At 40.1% G+C, this 22,668-nt stretch overlaps 1 long non-coding RNA gene across 1 annotated transcript in view; it reads right to left on the bottom strand.

Annotated features, from left to right (window-relative positions):
• Positions 1-358: 358 nt before the first annotated feature.
• Positions 359-22,668, bottom strand: part of LOC119705795 — a 28,060-nt gene continuing 5,750 nt past the window's right edge. Inside the window, exons 2-3 of the long non-coding RNA XR_005258329.1 lie at positions 4,287-4,480; positions 359-552 (exon numbers count right to left, since the gene is read on the bottom strand). This is a non-coding gene — a long non-coding RNA (uncharacterized LOC119705795). The remainder of the gene's footprint in view (positions 553-4,286; positions 4,481-22,668) is intronic.

The raw sequence follows: 22,668 nt of genomic DNA on the forward strand, positions 1-22,668 counted from the left end.
TAAACTTCAAAGCCATTCATGAGTGAGGCAAGTGTTTCTCATAACTTATAATTGTTGTATGACACAAATAAGTTCTCAAGAGATATGAGAAAGGTTCACACAAAATGAAGCAATGGAGGGACTGAAATACCACTGGAGCTGAGCTAATGGGACAGTGCCTTCTTTGGGCAAGAAGACATCTACTTGCTCATGATGTAATGAAAAATAACATGTTCTGTCAGTCAAACCGTAGACAAAATCCAGCTGAGAATTTTGGACATGCCTTTCTGTGGGCAAAATTGGGAATGTTTTCCTATGACATAATTTGATTTTTGCAAGCATCTACAAGGTAACCATATCACACATCATTTCAGGCAGAACAAAATCAGCTTTTATTATTGTGTATGTGTCTTGTAACAGTGTGGAAATGTTTTTGCATCATTCCTCCTGGACTGAAAAGCCAGCTACTTAGTTTTCCCTAGGGTGTGTGGAAAACTGTGCGCTGCAGTCCTTCTGGTGTCACCTTGAATTTCAGTGCACTCTGCAGCTTTCTCTTCATAGTATTTGCAACACCTGAAAATGAAGGTTTCCATTTAGTGATAGCATAATGATTTGGCAAACTGCTTCTAAAATGTTGAAAGCACAGTCTTGGCTGCTCAACGGCAGAGGCATGAGGAGACAAATGGTCACAGTTCTTGATGCTGCAGTTTTTTATACAGCAGGAATTGGCCTTTGAGGAACGAGTTGGCCACAAATTCCTTTCTCATTCGGGGCAGTTGTTGAATCGCTTGACTTGTTTTCTTATTGACATCTGTAGCAATACCTGTTCCCAGGAGACCCTGAACTAAGTGAAAATGCAAATATTTGGGGAATGTCATATCAGCCACACTGAGAATTCCTGAGTGCTGCTCTGTGTTGAAATGCAATATCTTCCAGCACCTTCTGCTCACAGGGCAACTGATGTCCCCAGTGCTTGGCCTCGAGGGTTGTGATTCTGAGATTGTGTTCCTGCATGTTTTTTAACTGAGCACATGGATTTTTTTCAGGACTAATATTAATGTGGGTGCTCAAAAAGGGAGGTATCCTGGAAAATATAGTTCAAACAATTAATCTGCTTGAAGGCTTGGGAAGGGGAGGAGGGAGGGAAGGGCACAGCTGATTGTCTGTGCAGCCAGAGAAGTAAAGGGATCCCTTCCCTGAAATAAAGGAGTGCAGGTCTTGCCTACTGCACCACCTGTAGCAAAATAAAACTCATGGAATATTTCCTGGAGTTTCTACTGGATTTATAGGACACTGGGAAATAAAAGGTGCAAATTGTAGTTATTTATTTTTTCTAATGAGTGATGAGACCAGGATAGACTGATTTTGCTTTCTATTCTGGAGCATTCAGCTGTTCAGTTTTGCTGCTATTGTGAGCAGAGAAATCACAGAAAATGGCTGTTTAATTGTCTCATATTCTGAGATTACAGTCCTGTGAGCTTTCTTATGAAACAGGTGTATTTTCTGTCTTAATTTCATTGGACAAGTTATCTTATAGGCAAAATAGGAAATATATTCTGCAAAGAATTAATTATTCTACTGGGGTTCATATAGTAATTGTGGAGATAAAACTTTAAGTTTATCTCTGTACGTAAATCAGTGAAGTTGACTTTATTTTTGGTTTTAATTCAGAGGTTTGGGAGGGTCCTTGACATGTTATAGATTCATCTAATAGTCTGGCTTTATGGATATATCCACATTCATATGAACAATCAGAACCTGCTCTCTTTGTAACGCACTGAAGGAAACAGTTGAAACTTAACATTACTCAAGTAGCATTGGATTTTAATTAATAAACACATGGAACAACTGTTCAGATAGGAATGCTACTTTTTCTAGTGAAATAAGTAAAATAAAGTGCATTGTGTGAATGATCACTAAGACTTTCTCCTGGACTGTGCAAGATAAATATTCATTAAGTGAGCTCAGCAGTTGCAAGCAGAAGATAGGCTTAATCAATATGGAAGGTTTTGTGATAAAGAATTGTTGTATTGATAGCTTGATGTGACACCTGAGAGCCTAGAACTGCTGTAAGGAACGACTGGGAGTCAGAGCAATTCCTGGCTGGATTCACTTGGATCTGTCTTCATTTGTCGTGCACTGAACAATTGTGCTTTGCTGCTGTTGGTCCTGCATCAGACAGAGCAAGAGTCCTCCTCTGCCTCCCCTCTTTAATGCCATGGCTGATGACACTGATTTCCACTCACAGAACTTTTCCATGCTCCCTCTTATCCCTGTGCGACCCCCTGTCAGAATGACTGAGAATGTTTGCGAATAACCACGGGGTTATTAGGAAAACTCATGCAGAATTTGCCAAGGAAGCAACAAGAAATAAACTTATTTATGTGTTACACTTGCAGGAATAGAGGAAGAGTCTGGACATAGATCTGAATCCTGGTTTATGAACTTTTTCCACCTAGATCTCAAGGTAAGGAGTAATGATTTTTAAATAATAGATGTAATACAAGAAAGAAGCAAAGAATTTCCCTTCCAAGCTGTCACACATATGGTCAGGCAGTGACAGATGAGGAAGGGAACAACTGGTACCTTTTCATTTCTAATTTTGATTTTATATTAAAACACAGAACATGATCTGAATCTCACCTGGAGATCTGTACTAAAGGATGAGCCAGGGACAGAATCACACAGAATCACAGAATAATGAGGTTGGAAGAGACTTCTAAGATCATCAAGTCCAACCTATGTCCTAACACCTCAACTAGACTATAGCACCAAGTGTTTATCTCAATATCTGCAAGCGGAATTAACTGTTGTACAGATTATTCATTCAGAAAAGCACACACAGCATTACAGTATTCTTCACTTCATAAGGATACCATATGTAATTTAGTGAGTAATTAAGACTCCAAGTGATCAAAACAAAAAATTTGTCAGGATGCAATTTTCCCACCAATGTAATTGATATCTTTGACCTTAATTTCAGATGGAAAGGAAAGGAAGGAAGGCAGATGCCTGTATCATGTACAAACTTGCCACTTTCCTTCACTAATCACCTAATTTCACGGTAACTACATCTCCTATTATTAACTCTCTTTATACGGAATTTCTCATTGTAGCACATTACTCCAGGGAAGTGACTCCACCTTGTTCCGAAGTACCATCCCTGATACACTGTGGATAGGCCAAATTTGACTAAAATATTCTGGTTTTCTCAAATTGCGAATGTGTTTCTAGTTTCTTTGCAGAGGAGTGGGTCAGGATGGGTCTAAAATATCCTTTGCAATGCTCTGGTGCTTCCAGTCCCATCATGGGGCATGACAGTTGTCATTTTCTTACTTTTGATTAAAGTTTTTTTTTCTGTTTCAGACATTACTGTTGTCAAATTGGAATTAAACAAGGCACATCCTTAAGTGAATATGCCTGTTATTGGAGAGATTTTCTGGGGAAAGACTGTTACAGAATTCAAAGCTGGGATCTCCATGAAGTGCAATTTAAAAATTAGTTTTAAGTGCACTTCACATCACTTTGCTCACAGTGAGAAATATTTCCTTGGTTTCACACTGGAAAAAGCAAAATGGACAGGCTTGTGTCATGGAGAGTGCAGCAGCAGGATCTCCACTCTGTGTTCAGCCACACTGAGACCATAGAAATTTAAAGAAGTAACACACAAATAAAATACTTATAAACCACATGTATTAGATTTTGATCCTTACATTTAGCTCTGGCTGGGATCCTAAATCTAAGATTGCTTTACACTTGATTTGCAAATAGAGAAGTTTGCAGAATTTGCCAGAATTCAGCCAGAATACCCAACTTCCCACAAAGTTTCCAACGTTCAATTTGGATGATGTGCTACAAGATCAACTGCTTTCTAACTTCATTTCTCCATTATTTGCAGCAGAAATGTTATTAGATATGGATTTCAGTAATGTGATTACCAGTGAGTGGTAATTTTGAAGGATCTGTGTGGGAACTGCTGGAGGAATTATTGTGCTGCTGAAATCAAACTGTCATTCACATTTAACCTAATCTTACACTAAGCTATTCTGAATATTATCAATGCCTTTCCATTCCTTCTGAAAAAAAAAAGAAGGAGGTAAAATGTTTTAAGTGATGGTTTGTTCCCTTGTTTTGTGTCCATGACAAAATAAAACAATATAATTCAATTTTCTATAATTAGAAACAAAGGAATCAAAACTTCCTAAGCATTTTGAAGAAATATTAGGAAAAAAAGCCATTGATCAAAGTTCAGGAACTACTCTTGATATGGTGGCCAGGTTTTATTTAATATTTAGAACCTTGTATACCTGAGAACTTCCTGTGGAGAATGTGTATCATCTCTGTGTTCCTGCAGCCCATCTTCGTGGGGATGTTTTCCAAACTGCTGCTGGTCTCAGATGACTGAAATGATGGCTTTAAGAACTTCTCTGTGGTAAATATTGGAGTTTGTTTGTGTTTGCTGTGCTGGTATTTTCTTCCATTTAACTGTGCCCTGTAATAGCTGCTAAACAACAGTTTATTTAAGGTTCAGTTGGGAAATTCAGCCCCAAGCTCAGGGTGAATTAATCTGTAAAAACAGCAAAGCCCCAGCAAGGCGAACCCTGATGCACTTCAGATCTTTCACTGTTGCAGTGCAGGAGTTTCCAGATCACTCCCCATTCCCTGTGCTTTGGGGTTTTCCTGCTTTATGACTTGCAGTGCCTTCCTGTCCCTGTCCCTGAAAGCAGGGATTGCAGTGCTCTGTCTTTGGCCAGATTTGTTTCACAGCCAGGACTCCCAATATTTCTTGTTTCCTCATCTGTTTGTGGTTCTGGGATTACTCCTGAGCACCTCCACCTCCTACTCCCCAAACCCCAGAGCAGGACCCACTGGTGCACCCACTGGTGCATCCCTGTGGAGCATCCCTTGGTTCATCACTAGACTGGATATGGGGGCTAGTAACAAGTTGGCACAGTTAAATTTAGATACTGAGCCTCCACTTCAGTCCTCAAGCAGAACAAATTCTGTATTTGCCTCCATTTATCTGTGTTGCTTGATCTTTCACTAGGACAAGTAATAATTCCCCAAGGATTGGAGTCCATGGTGCTCCTCTTCCAAGGAATTTTAAAATGTGACCTTGCAGAAAATTGTCACTTTTCTTCAAATTTTTCTCAGGTCGCTACAGCTTACTGAATTACTAGAACTGACCATAAAGAATGAGTCTTTTGCAGGGAGAAGTCTGCAATAGCTGGGGTTTTGGAGGTTTTTTTCCTTAGCTAGGGTCAGATTTTGGCTGTAATTCCAAGTGTCATCAGCCATCCCACTGACAGCAGAAAACCATAACAACTGCATCAACACAGCTAAACCAGTCTTGTTTCCACATCTGGCAGCTTTACTTCAAATACAGAACAAACAGCAAGAACTGAAATTTCCACAGTAATTTCTTACTTGATAGAAACTTGAAAACTTTTACATTTATGTTGCAGCTCTTTGCTAGGGAAAAAAAATCATATTTATCTTGTTCAGCTGACAGGTTTTGCAAGATAATGGCATTGTGGTAATGTTTCAGGTTTCCTGTTAATATACATTTATTGCTTCAGAATCACACCTCGAGCCCTGTCTGGTGATAAATGTTAGGTGATAACAAGAGCAGATGACTCAGTTTATAAACATGCTGCTGTACAAGGTATCTGCTGTGTGTTTTTTTAATAAATGAATAAGATAATGAATTAAGTTACTGAAACATGTTTTGAGGTGTTGGGGTCTTTGGTTTTTTTAAATTCTGTAGCTTAAAAAGTAATTTTGAAAAAATGGGAAGTGAGGAGTTTTGTGATGTTTGGAATATATTTTCTCTATCAAATAGTCTTATTAACATTTGAACTGGTTTTTTTTAACAGTTTCCTTCTAACCTGACCAGAAAAGAAAAGCCCTGATTTATGGTGTCCCATAAGGATTTGAAATGTTGTCTTACAGGATTTAGATTGTTTGGGGGTTTTTGTTAGCTTAATTATAGCACTTTGTCCTAAAATATTGGATTCTGATTTGCTTGAATAACTTGACAAACTGGTTTTTTTTCCTACTGAATTTGTGCAAAAGCCACACTGATGGCCAAATTATTTGGGCTCTTTATAAAAGGGGAATGGATGTGCTCCTTTTGCTGTGATTCATGAGCTGGGAATCGTCGAGTCAGCTCTTGGCTCTGGGACACTTTGGGTGGAGCAGAACATCATGAAGTGGGATGGGAGGTCTTGTAGTTCAGGGGATACTCATGAACAATTTGCAAACATCTGTCAGTCCTCAGGAAAAATATTCCAAAGCTGGTGTAGCCCTTGAACTAGAGGATGAGTAAGGTTGTCTAAAAATTGGAACCTTAGACTTCTTGTACCTCAGCTGCAGTTCATGCACTACATGAAGATAGAGGTGCTACCCTCTGGGTGAGTTCTTTTAAAAATGTAACAATTGTAAATGTTTCATAAACGGGAGCCATTGGAACACCTGAGCTAGAAGCCCTGAAATTACAAAAAAAGCAAAAATATGAAAGAATATGATCTGACATATATCTGTCCAATGAGGTGTGTGTTGTTCCCAGCATCCATGCAAACCTGGATAGGAAGGGTATAGACTAAAGCACTGAAAGAAGGGGGACAGTGTTGGAAATCTGCTGTAAAATAAAAAAAGTTTAATATCAAACAGCTTATTTTTAAATAGTAACTGCTCCTGTGTTATCTTGGGCATCCATTTACTACTATTGGCAGTCAAATCCTGAGGGTGAGCTTATAATTTAATGCTTTACATTAAAGAACTATTCTCATCTAGCACATTTGCCTTGTAGCCTCTGCAAATAAATAACAACTGTGCCATGAATCACAGGTCCGTGAGCGCCACGGCCAAATGGCTAAAACTGCCCGGGCCATTTTTTGTAGCAGACGAATAGGAAACATTTATTACAGCCATTACAGACAGCCAAGTGATTTAAGAGCCAAAGAGGTGACATTTATATAATGTTAAAATTCTTTTAACTCTGGGAAATAAAATAAGCAAGGATCCAAATGGCTCTACAGCTGCACTGCAGCCCCACAAACCTGGGCATTGCTATAAACCCAGACCATCAAGTGGAGCTGAATTTTACAGCTGCACATTTCAGTGCTTTATCTTGTTGTCTGACTTCAATATCCTCAAACTTTATGCTGTTTGAAGCACCAATAGAGATAAAATTTCTTTCCTTGCACCTTGCTTCCTTTGGAAGTTAGAAAAAAAACTTGGTAAGTGACAGAAAACCCTTCAAAAACCCTCCACTGTATCACTGCAAAACTGTTTCAGAAATGATAATATTGATAACTGGTCACAGCTGCTTCCTTGGGCATTTGTCGTCATATCAGACATTGTTCATGCTGGTGCCAGGAGTATGGTCTGGAGGGGAAGCAAAGATTTATTACTAATAGTGCTCATTCTTCTGTTGTCACAGAATCACTGGGATTTGCTCTTTGAACTGGGCTCTACAGAAAGAAAGCCACAGATATTGAACTTCAAAGCAAGAGATAACTGAGAGAAATAAATGTTCCAAATGGTGGAGTGTATTCTGGTAAGCACTTGGGAGACCAGCCTTAGTGAGAGACTGGAACAGAGACTGCACTGAAGTGAAATAATTGCTCAAGGGTTTGATGTATTTTCTGCAGGCACTCACACGTCACCAGAGTTCTCTGGAAATGGTTTGAATCGCTTGTCTTCCACACATTTGGCAGAAATCACCAGGGGATGTGGGGGTGTTACATCTGTTCATGGCTAAGGATGGCCTTCAGAAGAAGATTTTTACTTGCCTTCTCAAAATCATTTAGAGTTACATCTGCTTCTTTGCAAGGTATCAACTTCCTTACCAGGAACTGCTTCATGGTTTTTAATGTTGTTGAGTTTTCACTTTGTATTTCATTGTAGGTTTAGAAAACTACATCCTATTCTTCGTGTGCTCTGTAAAGGAGCCTGTTCAGTGTCTGAACATGGGAAACTTGCTGAATTTCCCCAGGGCTGATGATCTTATTACTTTCTATTAGTTGAATTAATCCTCCTGGGAACCCTTCAATTTTTTTACCCCTTAAAACTTTCAGAGCTCCACATTATTATGAAAGGTTTTACTGAGCTAAAGTTGTTAGGACAGGGTTTAATTTTGCAGCCCTCATATTTACAGCCTCATGAGGCTGCCTGGTTTGCCCTCCAGTGCATAAAATATGAGACTCTGAATCATTCACCTCCAGGAAGCACTTTTCAAAACTGGGGAGAAAATTTCATAGCAGCAGAATGTGAATTGATGTGTCAGTGAATGCCTCTCCCTCCTTATCTGTTGCGTTATCTCTTCCCAGCCTCCTTTCGAATGATCCCAGGACCTGCTGCTCCAACTGTAACTCTCAGCAATGGCTGAATTCCACTTTTCAGCAGTAACTGTCTCACTCTTTTCCTTGCAGCTCGAGCAGGATCCTTTTCAGCTTGCAGATGGGTTCCTGGCTAAGAGGAAATTGTTTTTCCACTGCCATGTGGGTCTCTCATCCACAGTGTGCAGCACTTCTGCTTCATAATCTTTCTTGTGAGGGAGTAATTTGGTTTAACTCTCTTTGCCCCTCTTTCCAATGCCAGGGCTGTGCTGTGTGATAACACAGGACCTACAGCACAAATTCCTTCATCAGTGGTTTCTGTGGCTCCAGACAGATCTTTCACAAAACTGTCTTTATTCAGGCAGAATCTGGGCTATTTGGTGGGCTCTGTGTGCAGTAGTTTCATGCCAAGGTGTAAATCAGATTAAGACAATTGAATGCTGTGGGAGATTTGATGGGATAAGGAATGAAAGCCCTTGCTCTGAGAGGAATAGTGGTGTCCGTTTGTGTGTTCAGGACTCTACCTCAAACTGTACCTATTCCAACACTGAATTCCATTGTAGGATATGGAATGTGTTTCTGACACAATAGGGGTGTATTTCTAAAATTGATCTGGAATGTAGATTAATAATATACTCAGTACAGATTTCTCTGTACATTTATTATACATCTCTTCATTTTCTGCAGGAGCAGAAATCTCTGCTGTAATTCCAGCTCTAGGAAGCTGACAGGGCTCAGAAACGATAATCTGATTGCTGCACTTGCAAAGCATCCCCCCTTCTAGGACCAAAGTCAAGGACAACAAAAATGCCAAAGGAATTACTATAAATTACATCCTTCATACTCTACACATCCAGGGGTAGTGTTTGTCCTCAGTTGTGATCTCTCATCATTCAGTGAATGTGCTGGTCCTGCAAATGCTTTAACCCATGCAGGACTCTTAAGGAATATTCCCAGTAAATACCATAATGGATCACATCAGTTACCAGACTGAAACCACTCTTGATTTCCAAATTTTTGACAGGCTGACACCATTGAGGCTGTTCAGCCTGGGGAAGAAAAGGTTAAGTGGAGACCTGATGGCAGCTTTCCAGTATCAGAAGGGGCTACAGGGAAGATGGAGAGGGACAATTCTTCAGGAGCTGCAGTGACAGGACAAGGCAGAATGGGTTCAAACTGCCAGAGGGGAAAATTAAATGGGATATTGGGAAGGAATTGTTCCCTGGGAGGGTGGGGAGGCCCTGACACAGAGTGCCCAGAGAAGCTGTAGCTGTCCCTGGATCCCTGGCCAAGGCCCTGGCTCCCTGGATCCAAGGCCAGGTTGGACAATGGGGCTTGGAGCAGCCTAGGATAGTGGAAAGTGTCCCTAGCCATGGCAGGAGATGGAACTAAATGATCTTCAATGTCCTTTTCAACCAAAACCATTCTATGATTCTAAACCTCAGCCGATTTGAATGGTCCTGCTTTTTTTCAGTCATAGTTTTAACTCAAATATTCATGGTTTTTTAAAATGTGTGCTTGATGCATCCAGATAATATAATGGGCAATGATTGTACTTCCCCATCATCCTGAGAATATGAATTTCCGCTCCATCAAACCTCTGCTGATGCTTCTTTAATCCACTTTAACATATGAAAAACAACTTGAGAAGGTTGTTCAGTCCTAAAAATGTCTTCTTCATAAACTTTTCTTTATTAATATCGGAGCAGTGTGACTGATGCAGAGATTTCTGAGGGATGCAGGCAGAAGACACGTATCAGCTGGGGGCGCTGCAGTCAAATTTGTGGTGTTGCACTGGAACTCTCCAGTCCCGTTTGAAAGTGTCACTCACTGAGTGCTGTTGTCACCAGCACCTGGAGCCCCTCAGACCTTGGCTCTCTGAAGCTGTGATAAGCTCAGCTGGATTTTAGTGTCTGACAGAGTTGCCATTCCATTACGTCATTGCGTATCCAAGTCTCACATCTGTCTGCTCTGGAGGGCAGTCTTCAACTTATAACACTTCAGAAAAGAATTTTTTGACTGTGGAAATCGATAGAAAATGCATCACTTTTTATTCAGAGCACACCCCTGCACTGAAACGCAGAAAATGCAACTTGTGGAGTTAAATGTTTGCTCTGGGGTGCTGGAATTGCTATTTCTTTGTCACCAAAGACTTGAGTTCTGTCCTTCATTTAGTTAAAATACTGTTTTCTGATATATTTGAAAGCTATTGATAATCTGTCCTTAAATTACAGATTAAAAGACTGTCCCAGACTTACAGACTATCCCAAATACATCTCCTGCTCTCAAGCAGATAAAAGGAACTACCTTTTCCACAGCATGTTGTTAAGTTTAATTTATTGCTATGAGAGTCTGTGGAGCCTGGAAGTGTAAATGGGTTCTAAAAAGGGTTTAGCTAAATCTGTTGGTTGCTACTAAACAGGGTGATCTACAAGCAAGTGCCAGCTCTGAGAATTCCTGAACTTGTCATCAAAGATGAGAAATACCCTGCAGAAGGATTGGTTTCTTGGGGTGGTGTGAAGAAAAGTGTCTTCCCTCACGCAGAGAGATGTTCCACAAACAGGTCTGGTATTGGTTTTCCTTGGGTATGGCAAGAAGTGAGTAAAAAACCAGCATGTGAGTATTACAGCACCAGGTGTAAAGCTCCATTCCTGAGGTAGTCCCACAGAAAGTGAAACCATTTCATTTTAACCAAACCATTTTTACAACTTGAAAGAATATCAAGTAAATAAGCAGATGATACTAGATTGGAAGGAGTTGTTGACTGGAAGGCAGGGAGGCCCTGAAGAGAGATGCTGACAAATGAGAAGGCTCTGAATCACCAGCAGTGTGATGTTCAACAAGGGAAAGTGCTGGATTCTGCCCCTTGGATGGGGCACCCTGGATGTACAGGCAGACTGGGGATGGAGAGGCTGGGGAGTAGCCATGGAAGGGACCTGCGGGCCCTGGTGGATGGTCAGGTGCACCTGAGTCAGCAGTGCCCTGGAGCCAGGAGGAACATCCCTGTCCTGGGGGCTAAGGCCCAGCAGCACTGGCCAGCTCAGGGGAGGGATCGTCCCTCTGGGCTGGGGTGGCCTCACCTTGAGTGCTGGGGCAACTCTCAGCACCACAAGGTGAAAAAAACCACATGAAACCATTAGAGAGTTTAGAAAAGAGGCCATGAGGATGGTGAAGGGCCTGGAGGGGCCACCCAAGGAGAGGCTGAGAGCAATGGGGCAGCTCCAAGCTCCTCTTCAAGCCACTCCACCCAGGAGTGGCTGGAGCTGGGCCAGGGCAGGCTCAGGCTGCAGAGCAGGGAAAGGTTCTGCTTCCCGCAGAGGGTGCTGGGCACTGCCCAGGCTCCCCAGGGAATGGGCACGGCCCCGAGGCTGCCGGGGCTCCAGGAGCCTTTGGACACCAGGGATGGACAGGGGGGATTGCTGGGGGGTCTGGGCAGGGCCAGGGGCTGGATCCATGATCCTGGGGGGATTGTTGGGGGGTCTGGGCAGGGTCAGGGGCTGGATCCATGATCCTGGGGGGATTGTTGGGGGGTCTGGGCAGGGTCAGGGGCTGGATCCATGATCCTGGGGGGATTGTTGGGGGGTCTGGGCAGGGCCAGGGGCTGGATCCATGATCCTGGGGGGATTGTTGAGGGGTCTGGGCAGGGCCAGGGCCTGGATCCATGATCCTGGGGGGTCCCTTTCCTCTCAGGATATGAGATGAGAATATCCATCTCTGTGATTCTCTCATTCCATGACACAAACAGTTGTGCTTTTTCAATAAGAATGGCAGTAGCACATTGAGGGGCATTGTTCCTCTTATTCCCAAGGCAGGCAGAAATGGATATTTGCACAAAAATAAGATAATTCTGGTCTTTATAAAAGAATAAAATGAACTCTTAACAATTTTTAATCAAATGGCAAATAGCAGTATCTTATTAGCTAATAAATTCACCGAGAATTTAGGGAATTTAATTCATTAATCTTAAATCTCTGCATAGACAGGAGGTCATTGAGATAATGAGTCACCTGAGGCAATAAAACTCAGTAGAAATCAAGCAGCCAATTTTTGTCAGAGCCTGTGAATATTTCTTGCAGGAATCCTATCTTTCTTTTGAGAAAAATATTAGCACCTTCTGGACTCTTTTCATGTCAGAATGCTGGAGAAACCACATGCAGGACTGGGTCTCTGTGCTCTTTCAGGCATTCATGTCTTTTTTTGATGCTGAATAATTCATGAAGAGCATTTGCTAATAGAAACATTTCAAACAAACATTCCATCTAAATTTGGCTGTTTGTTTTAACATTTAAATTCCTCAGCAATTTGAAGCGTGGCTTTTTGTGCATTTATCTTCTTCCAGTACTGCTTTTCCCACTGGAAGAAACATCCATTTCTTCTTATTTTTTTCTTTTCAATCTAATCTTCAAATAATTGCATCAAATAAGCTTTTTTTTTTTTTTTCTTAGCATATTTGGCTTTTCGAATTTTCAGTTCCTACACAAGAGTTTGGAATCAAATTACTAAATTGTGATGTATTAGAGTGTGCATGTGGTGGGGTGATGTGATGGAATTCAGGAATACCAGCAGGGAAAAATCAATGTTTATCATGATCTTTTCTCAGTGTGAAATGGACTGAGAAAGGATGTTATGTAGCATGAAATCATGTAGAATGACCTTGAAAGAATTTAGAAGGTAATCAGGAGCATTCTGTCTGAGCCTGCAGATTTATTGTAGCACAAAGATGCTATGAGTTCACCTACTATACTCCTAAGTAAACAGAAGATTTATAATGGACATCTGTGTGATTAAAAGCTCAGTCCCCAGAAAAAAGAGAACACCTCATAATTTACAAACTGAAAAATAGCAACTGAGATGTCAGAGACATTCCTCATTCTTGGAATTAATTTCATATTAAGGGCATTTAGAATGGGGCTTCTTTCTCCACGTTGGAGGGAGTGATTAAATCTTTGTTTACTCTGCTTTTTTTTTTCTTTCTGATTCTGAATCTATGTATGTGATTATTATGGAATCTTTGCATGCAAAAGAGACTTGGGAAGATATCCTGCCATTTTAGAGTCTATGTGATCATCAGGAATTTGTTCTTGGTCCAACCACCACAAGACAAATGTTTGTCATCCAGTTATCCTCAGTCTGGTCACAATTCCTACATCTCCTTAACTTCCCTTCTGTGCCTTTATCCATAAAATACAGTATTTCTTAAGAATTCAATGGGAAGATAATGAGCATCACTACTAAATAAACATCATGTGAGCAGGAGATTTGCCTGTGGATAGAAATAATTCTGAAAAATATAATAAACTGGCTATGTTCACAGTGATGCTACAGAACAGAATGTCCAAATCCATTCCATTCTGGAATATTTTCAAGATGCCTTGGAAAACTGCAATTGACCCATATAACCTCATGTTTTGAAAATGTCTGAACATGCTGTTCTTCTGTATTTGAAAAAAAAATTTATTCTGGAAAATCTGTTCTTGCTCTTTTCATTAGTTTAAAAGTAATTCAGAAGCTCTTCTGCTTCTGCAGGTTCATTTCTCTGTCACTTAATTTTTGTTTCTTTTTATTAATTGGTGTCAGCCAGGTGATTTTCAGCTGCCATCATTCTCCCATCTGCCTGCATGGCCTCCTCTGCACGTCTTGTCTTAATGTTATTTTTTGATGTGATTCTTCATGTCCTCCACTTATCCAAACCCAACTGCTAAATGAGTGATACAGTATTTCTAACATTTTCATAGTGGTTATAGATGTAATTAACTCACAGTTGTCTCAAGGAATGTTCATAACATCATGTAGCATTTTTGTCTGTATTTTTATAACAAAAATCTAAATTCAATTCTTCCTATCCACCACTCACCATCAACTCTCAGGCACGACAGTCTATTTATTGTATGAGCTGGAACAGCTTTGAAGTAGAGGGTTATTTTTTTTCAAGATGTGCATATTAAAATATTTCATGTATTTGAACATTCTTCTACTAAACAGGAAGAACATTTTCAAGGTATGCACTTAAAATGGAAGCATTAAGAACATTGGTTTGCAATGGTAAATCTTGATTACATATAGATTCTTCCTTTTCTCTGTCAGCTGTAATGATGTTATAGATGTGTATTAGGGAAAGCACATTATTTTCCATTCAATTGTGTGAGTCAAAATAGATTTCTGTCTTTTCTCATCAAAGAATAGCTTGACTAATTTTCTTAGGCAATATTTTATGGAAGAGGTTTAGCTTTGAACTTTTTTCCATACTGGAGATTTTTTTTTTCCTAAGCTGAGAGCTTTACCTATGTTTGCATTGCAGAAAGTGTGAGAATGAAATGTTGGTCCTTTCACCTGTCATAGATTAACATTTTTAGGCTGCTCTTCATTGCAGTAAGAGGAAAAAAATAGTCGCTCTTATTTCCATCTAGGATGCTAATCTTTTCAGATGGTGGCTTCGAAAAGGCCCAGACTGAATCACCCAGGCCACTTTTTAATAATCCCTTACATTGATGTGCTGCATTTATGTTCTGCTTCAGTAGCCTGAATTGCAGGGGATCAGAATGTCAGCTCTGGGGTGTGAGTGGGTTGGAGACAAAGAGGCCATTCACCTTGATGTTCAGGTGGCAACAGACAGCATTTATTCTGAAGTCCTTCTTTAGAAAGGGCATTTGAAAAACCTGGTCTGGATACTTTCATTGGTCTGATCTCTAAGGCCCTTCAGGTTCTGGCTGGTGAAATGCCTGCAGCCTTGGGAGAGATGTGACTGGGCAAGGCCCCTGTCAGTCAAACCAGGGGCTGGTTAGTTTGCCTGGCACAAACCAGTTTGTATGTGGCAACATTGGACGTTTGTGAAAAGTTGTGCCTAAACACCCGCTCCAGTGTCCAAGAAAAGTTGTTAACAGCATTTTAATGTGGAGGGGGTGGAAAGGGAGGTGACTTAACTGTGAGCTCAAAAATCATAAGGAGCAGCCCCTGAATAAGAATCATCTTCTGAAGCCATTGCTTCCCCTCCCATGATGAACTGTGGAATCATCACCTTTAGTAACTAAATGTAAATATCTCTCTTTTTCCTCTGTACTGACTTGTGATGCTCACCTGTGCCTAGCTGAATGTTTTCTCCTTCTTGTCCTGGCTGTTCTGCTGGGCAGAATGATGGCATTTCCATGACATTCCCAATCTTCCTCAGCCCCATGATTTCAATTCAAGTGATTTCGTTTTTCCATGTCAGAGAACTACAGGACTATGCAGCTTTTATGCAGGTGAAATTTGCATTACCCACAAGCATTCCTCATAAAGTACACATTTCAATTAAAGTTTCTGCTTCCTTATCTTAAGAAGGAAAAAAGTCTTGTATTCAGACCCTTAGTGGAATCTCCAACAGGTAATTCTGCTACAGATCCACTATATCCTTAAAAATTATCTACCCTTCACTGTGAAAAAACTCCCCCAGCAGAGCAGCACAGACATAGAAATAACTATCTTCTAAATTTTCTATCAATGAATATTGTTTTCTGTCATCACAATTGCACCATGAAATATGAAAGTTCAATTTCCTCTTCATTTCCTTTTAATAAAACTTCTGCTCATTTCATTTTTGAAGAGAGATTGGATCTAAATTACTTTGACTTCTTCTGGCCCAACTTTGGTGAATGTTTCAAGAGAGAATCTGAAACCCTTTTAAAACCCACCAAAGAGATCAAGGGCTGTGTTCTGGGGATTTAGTACTCACATTCTCATCTCTCTTTCAATACAAGTCTTTTGCTTTTAGAAGTGGCAGTATTGATTCCAAGACAAGGTTTCAAGAAGTATAAATATTGCACCCACTGATGCAGCTGCTGTTCAAAACTTAACAAACAGCAATTTTCCGTTAAAACGGTAGGAAAGGGAATTAACTACAGGGAAATATGAGCAAGATTACTTATCAGCAGAGCCATTTGATGTTGTAGACCTTATTAATCGTTCCCAGTTTCCAAAGAGAGAATTTGGGTGGATGAGATCTGTATGATCTTTACAATTGTACCTACCCGTGATCAAGTAAATGGAATTAAACCAAAGGGAAAAATAAATAGGATAAATCAAATGCAGATTTCACAGGTTGGCTCTTCATGCAAGTTCTGGTTTTTTCCTTTTGGTTTTCTTAGATAAACATGGGAGTTTTTACTAAAATTACATCAACAATTCAGAGTAAATTCAGTTAATGCATTAATAACTTGAGCTTCTGGGTCATGGATGTGCCTGAAGTTAAAGGTTTCTGGGCCGAAGAACACAGAACCATGGAATGGTTTGGGCAGGAAGGGGCCTAAAAGCCCTTCAGTGCCACCCCTGCCATGGGCAGGGACACCTTCCACTGTCCCAGGCTGCTCCAAGCCCCAGTGTCCAACCTGGCCTTGGGCACTGCCAGGGATCCAGGGGCAGCCCCAGCTGCTCTGGGCACCCTGTGCCAAGGCCTGCCCACCCTGCCAGGGAACAATTCCTCATTCCCAAGATCCCATCCAGCCCTGCCCTCTGGCATTGGGAGCCATTTCCCTGTGTCTTGTCCCTCCCTCCCATTCTCTCTTCATCTTCCTTGTCAGCTCCTTCCCAGCACAACAGAAGCCTGGCCCTTCCCATTACAATGTGGATGTTTCACATTGTTAATTCACTTCAGCTAAAAAGTACGTAGTGAATGCTGTGGAATTGATGGAATTTCTGCTAAACCTCTCTGACAGAAATTTGGTATTTCCACTATTTTCAAAGATATATTGGGACTGTCAAAGCAGCAGTTCTCTCAGGGTGCATAACTTCCTGCACATGTGTCTGCATTAGTGAGGCAATGTTTGTACTCAAGAAAGCAGATTTTTTTTTTCAGCCTTTGTTGTGGGATCAAGGAAGAGGCACTGTATGTTCCAGCCATTCTGGAAATGATCTTTCATCCCTGGATTGTATGGTATGTCTGACAATGAGTCCCTGGTTATAATTACTCTTTGGGCAAATCACAGCCCTCTAATTTTTTGTGACACATAAATCCAGGCAGGAGATGTGTTTCTGTCTGTGCAGAAGCTCAGTATTTGCAGAACTAGCTTTTGTGTGTGCGTCCATCAAGGAGCACTGTAGACCACAGATCTTTAGGAGTTGCTTCAGCATAGCCAAGGCTGGTATGTTATGGGTGAAGCTCTGTGTGCCCATGAGGCTGCACCTGTGAGTGACACCAAACATCCTTTCCTGCAGTCCATCATCTCCATTTACAGCAGTGCCCCAAGTCACATGTTTAGAATTTATAATCCAAGGTAAATATGTGAACACAAGATTTTGCTAAAGGCTGTTTCCCATTAAATTGATAATGAGTTTGAATTCTCCAGAAATCATATAAGACAGTCCACTGGCTCCACAGCGATGTGATCACAACTGTGTTAAACTATTCCAACAACTCTCTTGTGCCCATGAAGTCAGACAAGTTTGGAACAATATTTTATTTCATTTTCAATGTATAATTGAGAAATGTGCTCTTAATTTTATTTTTTCTTTGTTGGCAAACTATTACAGAAAACCCTTCATTTGATAGTCTTGGATTGGCGGAGGGAGAAAAGAGAAGCAGGACCTCAGACCTCAATTTCCCTTAATATCATAAATCAATTTCATACTCATTTGTGTTCAATCTCCATTGGAAATTTGCATTATCCAATCAAAACTGAACAGGTCTTTCAGGGACGATCAAGTGTCATGTAAAAATTCAACAGGAAATTGATGCAATAAATCAGTAAAAGTACAACTCATATATGGAGATTTTAAACCCATCTAAATTCTATTAAAAACCTGTAATTCCTATTTTACACAAGAAGGAAACTCGGGAACTGTAACACCTCTAAGAGGCTTCTCAAAATGCACAAACTAATATTTAATCATTTATCCTTTTTGTATGTCCCAAATTAAGTAGTTTAACTGAAGTGAGTACGGCCTTCATTTCTACTTCGGATGAGGAGTAGTTCACAGAGACAGCATTATCTCATCATCATCTTCTAATATTTAGTTGGTAAAAATATATTCTGTAACTTTTTATTCTGTTGGATTACATTTTGAAATATATTTAATAGAAGAAGGGTTTCTGTGAGTCACAGTGGATCCAGACACAGATCAGGACACTTGGGCATGTGTTTATATGTGCTCTTTGAAAAAAAAGAGAGGCAGCAGGAGGGATGGAAAAGCAGGAGGAAGCAGACAAATGGCAATGGAGAAAGGCAAAGCTGTCTGCAGTGAAGGAATTAGTAAATTCCAGGTGATGAACTCTACATTTTCTGCTTTGAAATGAGAAAAAGATGTGAAGTAAGGGTGTGCTTCTTCCTGTTCAGCAGAGGCAAAAGGGAAAAGAGAGTATTAGGTCTGAATGATCGATTGATTGATTGATTGATTGATTAAAAAATCAACAGTTAATGCAGAAACAAGAGTCAGTGAGGCACCTCCAGTCCTATCCAGCTCCAGTTCAGGGGCACAACTGCTCTGAAATAATTTGCTGTCCTAACTGCTGCATTTGATCTTCCGGATTTCTAGGATGTTCCTCATCTGGTGGAAGAATTCCTGCTGAAGCAAGAGACAGAAGCCTGGAATATTTATTTAATATCAAGAAGTAATGCTGGAAAAATTCCACTGAGGAAAGAGTCTTCAGAGACATTTGAAGCACTGTATGTACTTCATATTTAATTATATTTGAGTGATACACTTGCAGTTGGTGTCTGTGATAAAGCAGTTCCTTAAAGCTCTAAATGTAGTGTTGAAACAAGGCGGGAGAATCAACCAGAAACCCACTGTATCTAAGTGATTGCATAATAAATGTCTTGCTTTGAAAAATTACATAAAATCTCCAATATTTATATATTTTAGAAGGGCTGAGCTAAAATTTAAAATTATATTAGAAGACAAACTTTTGGTTGTAACATATTATTTGAACTAATTTAAACTAGTTTTGTTTGAAGGTCGACCTTAACTTTAGGTATAATTGACCTCTTGGTCTCTGTGTATTTGCATCCCTGAGTTTCAAGAACTTGTGAACGAGTTTCATTTTCACTTTAAAAGAAGTTGTTCTAGGGGAGGCTCATTGTAACTGGCACATTGCTGCTGCCCACATTTCTCTGATATTTCCTCAAAACATGACTCATACTTAATCAGAATAGGCAGGGTATCTTTATTACTTTGGATTGTTTTAGGGAAAGAAACAGATGGTGGTATTTGAGCTGTCCAGATATAGAAAACATGGCCTTGCACCATCAGGCTGTCTTTGCATCTTGTTTGCCTTTTTACAGACATAATTCAAAATAATTAGGCAAGTATTTAAGGTCCTGCCTAAGTAGCAAAGTGGAGCAATAACATGTGCTTGAAGTTATCCATCTGGTTGGAAGCTTCCCAAAGTTAATAATTATATGGATGAACCTTTCCACTTTTGACAGAAGATGAGTCTTTGTCTTCTGCATCTGTTTAAATCTGTCAGCAGTTAGCACCAGGCAGGACTAACACTTTACTTATTTAGGGAAGGAAATTTAAGCTTTAGAAAGTTCTACTCTGAGGAAATGAAAGCTGTCTCATTCTCATTAATACATATTCCATTTCCTTTTTTTCTCTGCTATTGCTCTTATTTCCCTTTAAAATTTCTGTGAAGAAAAGAAAATTAAAAAACCAGATATTCTTGCTTATGACAACAGGAAAACTGTGTCAAATATTCTTGGGTTTGGGGAAGTTTCTTGGCTGATAAAAGGTGCTCACATTAATCAGATCTGTTATACAGTGTGAGGGTGTAGAGGTAGGTAGGAAGTAGATCGTAATTCTACTTTATGTTTATGCAGATGAATTGGACCAAAGCAGAAATTGTAGAGGAACACAAATTAATACTTCATTTGTTATTATATCACTCTTGTAACAAGCTGACGTGAGAGATCAGAATAGCACAATTCAGACTTATTTACAGTCTCCTCACTTTATCACTCGGTAATGCAATAAATAGAATTGGTGTGTGTGTGGGGGGGGTGTTTAAACCACACTTTTAAACACTTATAATAAAGCTCCTTTTTTCTTATCTCGTGCTGTGAATGAAAGTCTGCCAAGATAAGAAAGTTCTGTTAATCAGAATCTGTTGACACAGTATTTTTTAAAAAGTGTAGTCATGGATAAGAGTCATGGGAGTTTTGGTTTGGTGCTGATTATATTTCATACAAATAAATAATCTGTGGTGGCATTTTAGAATTGGTAATATTCCTTTCTCAATAAAAATACTTCTTAACCTTTTTCTTAGGGGTTTTAGCAAAAACTCCCTGTTTTCTGTGTACATATAGAAGTACACTGGGGGAAAATAGGAAAAGCACAGCTCACTATGAAAGAATGCTGGGGTAATATCTTTTCAATACTTGCTGGCTTTATAAATCCTCTAATAAATTACAAAGTAATTTAGTCATACTCCATAATTGCATGCTCTTGAAAGAATAAGACTTTAGATCCAGGCTATCTCCTGCTCAGAATGCAATGATGTTGTGTATCACACACACAAATTGCACACAAGCAAAATAACGGACCTGAGGCTGCCAAGCAGTAATAAATAAGGAGTACATGCTTACGACAAAGGGCACATTTTATCAGAGATTGAGAAATGTAATTTGACTCCAGCACACAGAAAAGTTGAATGGTGATTTTTCAAAATTTTTTGGGACAGGTTGAAATAACTTGTTTTGAAGTTTTGTTATCGTCACCAAAATTAACTCATTTGGGATTGACTTCTTAATTCCAGTTGATAAGAGCGGCAAAAATGAATTTTCTAAACCTTGCTGCTTCAAGATAACTCAGTTAGGTATGGAGAATCCTGGGAGGGGTGGCTATTTGTGGAGTCTCAGCAGCCCAGAGCCCAAGTCTGGTCTGGGTGAAGGGTGTAGAGTGTGCTTAATAATCCAGTCTTTAACTAAACTAAAGCAATGACCAAAGCACTGTTTATTTGCTTGAATTACCAGGACTGGGGATGAACAGTTTTCTTTTAATGTGCACCAGATGTTGTTGCTCTTTCAAGTCCCTGACAGCCATTCTGATGTGAAATACTTGATCAGGGCTGGATCTCTTTCTCTACCAATATGTTCTCCCCAACCTCAAGATTTCTACTGTGGCTTTATGTCATTCCTAAAGAAAGTTTTGGGTTTAGTCAAATAGGTTTGGGGGACAAAAGAAATTTCTAAAGTTTACATTGCTTTAAAAGAATGCACTAAATTGCTTGAGCCCCAAATTTGGTTATTTGGTGTGACTTTTTCATATTGGCAGAAATAGACACACAGATACAAAATAATTCCTATATATGGAGCCAAAATTGCTTTTTATGCCACCACAAACCCCGTTTTAGAGCACACATTCAACATGGGAGACAATAAATCATTGTATTACATGAATAAAATCCTCTTGGCAATTCACTGGGATTTTATGCATGTAAAAATATTTGATCATCTGTGCTCATTTTCATTTTAAAAATGGAGTTCTTGTGGAGATGAGAAAATTTCTAAAATAATCAGCTTGCTGTCCTCTAAAGCTCCTCTCAAGCCGACTACTATGTTGCCTGATTAATGTTGAACTTTCATAGTTCTATAAGGCCAAGAGACATCTTGTGGAATGGGAGTCACTTTTCAACCATCTGAGCTGGAAGAAATGAAAAGAACTTGTTTTTTTGTGAGACATTCAGATTTGCCATCTTTTCATCTCAGAAAGCAAGGCATAATTCCATCTTCCCAAAAGTTTTCAAATTGATTCATTAGAAGGACAGGCTTTAATTAATTTAAAACATATTTCATATTTGCTCAGCTGTTAAATCCGAGATATTCTGAAGACTGTGGGAAAATGCCCACTTAAGACTAAAATTAGCTGGTGTCACTCTTTGTTCCATCTGTGTTCTATTTGACTGCCAGAATGGGGAAAGAAAATAGAGGTAGAAGGTTAGGAGTGAAAGCACTTATAAAAAGCAGTAATTATTGATCTTGGTGGTGTGTCAACAGCATGTTCAGCTGCTCCTGAGAAGAACCAAACGTTCGGGACGACTTCAACCAACTCCTGTGCTGTTCCCACCTCGGCAGGGAAATCACAGAGTGAGCACTGGCAGAGGGATCCCAGCACTCCTTTGGATGTTATCTGGTTGTGCTGCTACTCAGAACTTCTTCTGGGCCTCATTTGCAGACAGTGCTGCACTAAAGGCATCTCCAGTGCAAATGGTCTGGCATGGCTCGTCCTTCACACTTCTGGAGAGCGCTGTGTGACCTCGGATGTGCTGGCAGTGACAGCAAAGCATGTTCTGTTCAGCACTGGCTCTGTGGTTGAAGGCCAGGCTACTCTGCCTCCTCCAGAGCAGCCCTGTGACCACACACACTGCCCCTGAACCGTT

This window comes from Motacilla alba, chromosome 11 (assembly GCF_015832195.1).
Source record: "Motacilla alba alba isolate MOTALB_02 chromosome 11, Motacilla_alba_V1.0_pri, whole genome shotgun sequence".
In the NCBI taxonomy this organism is placed as follows: domain Eukaryota; kingdom Metazoa; phylum Chordata; class Aves; order Passeriformes; family Motacillidae; genus Motacilla; species Motacilla alba.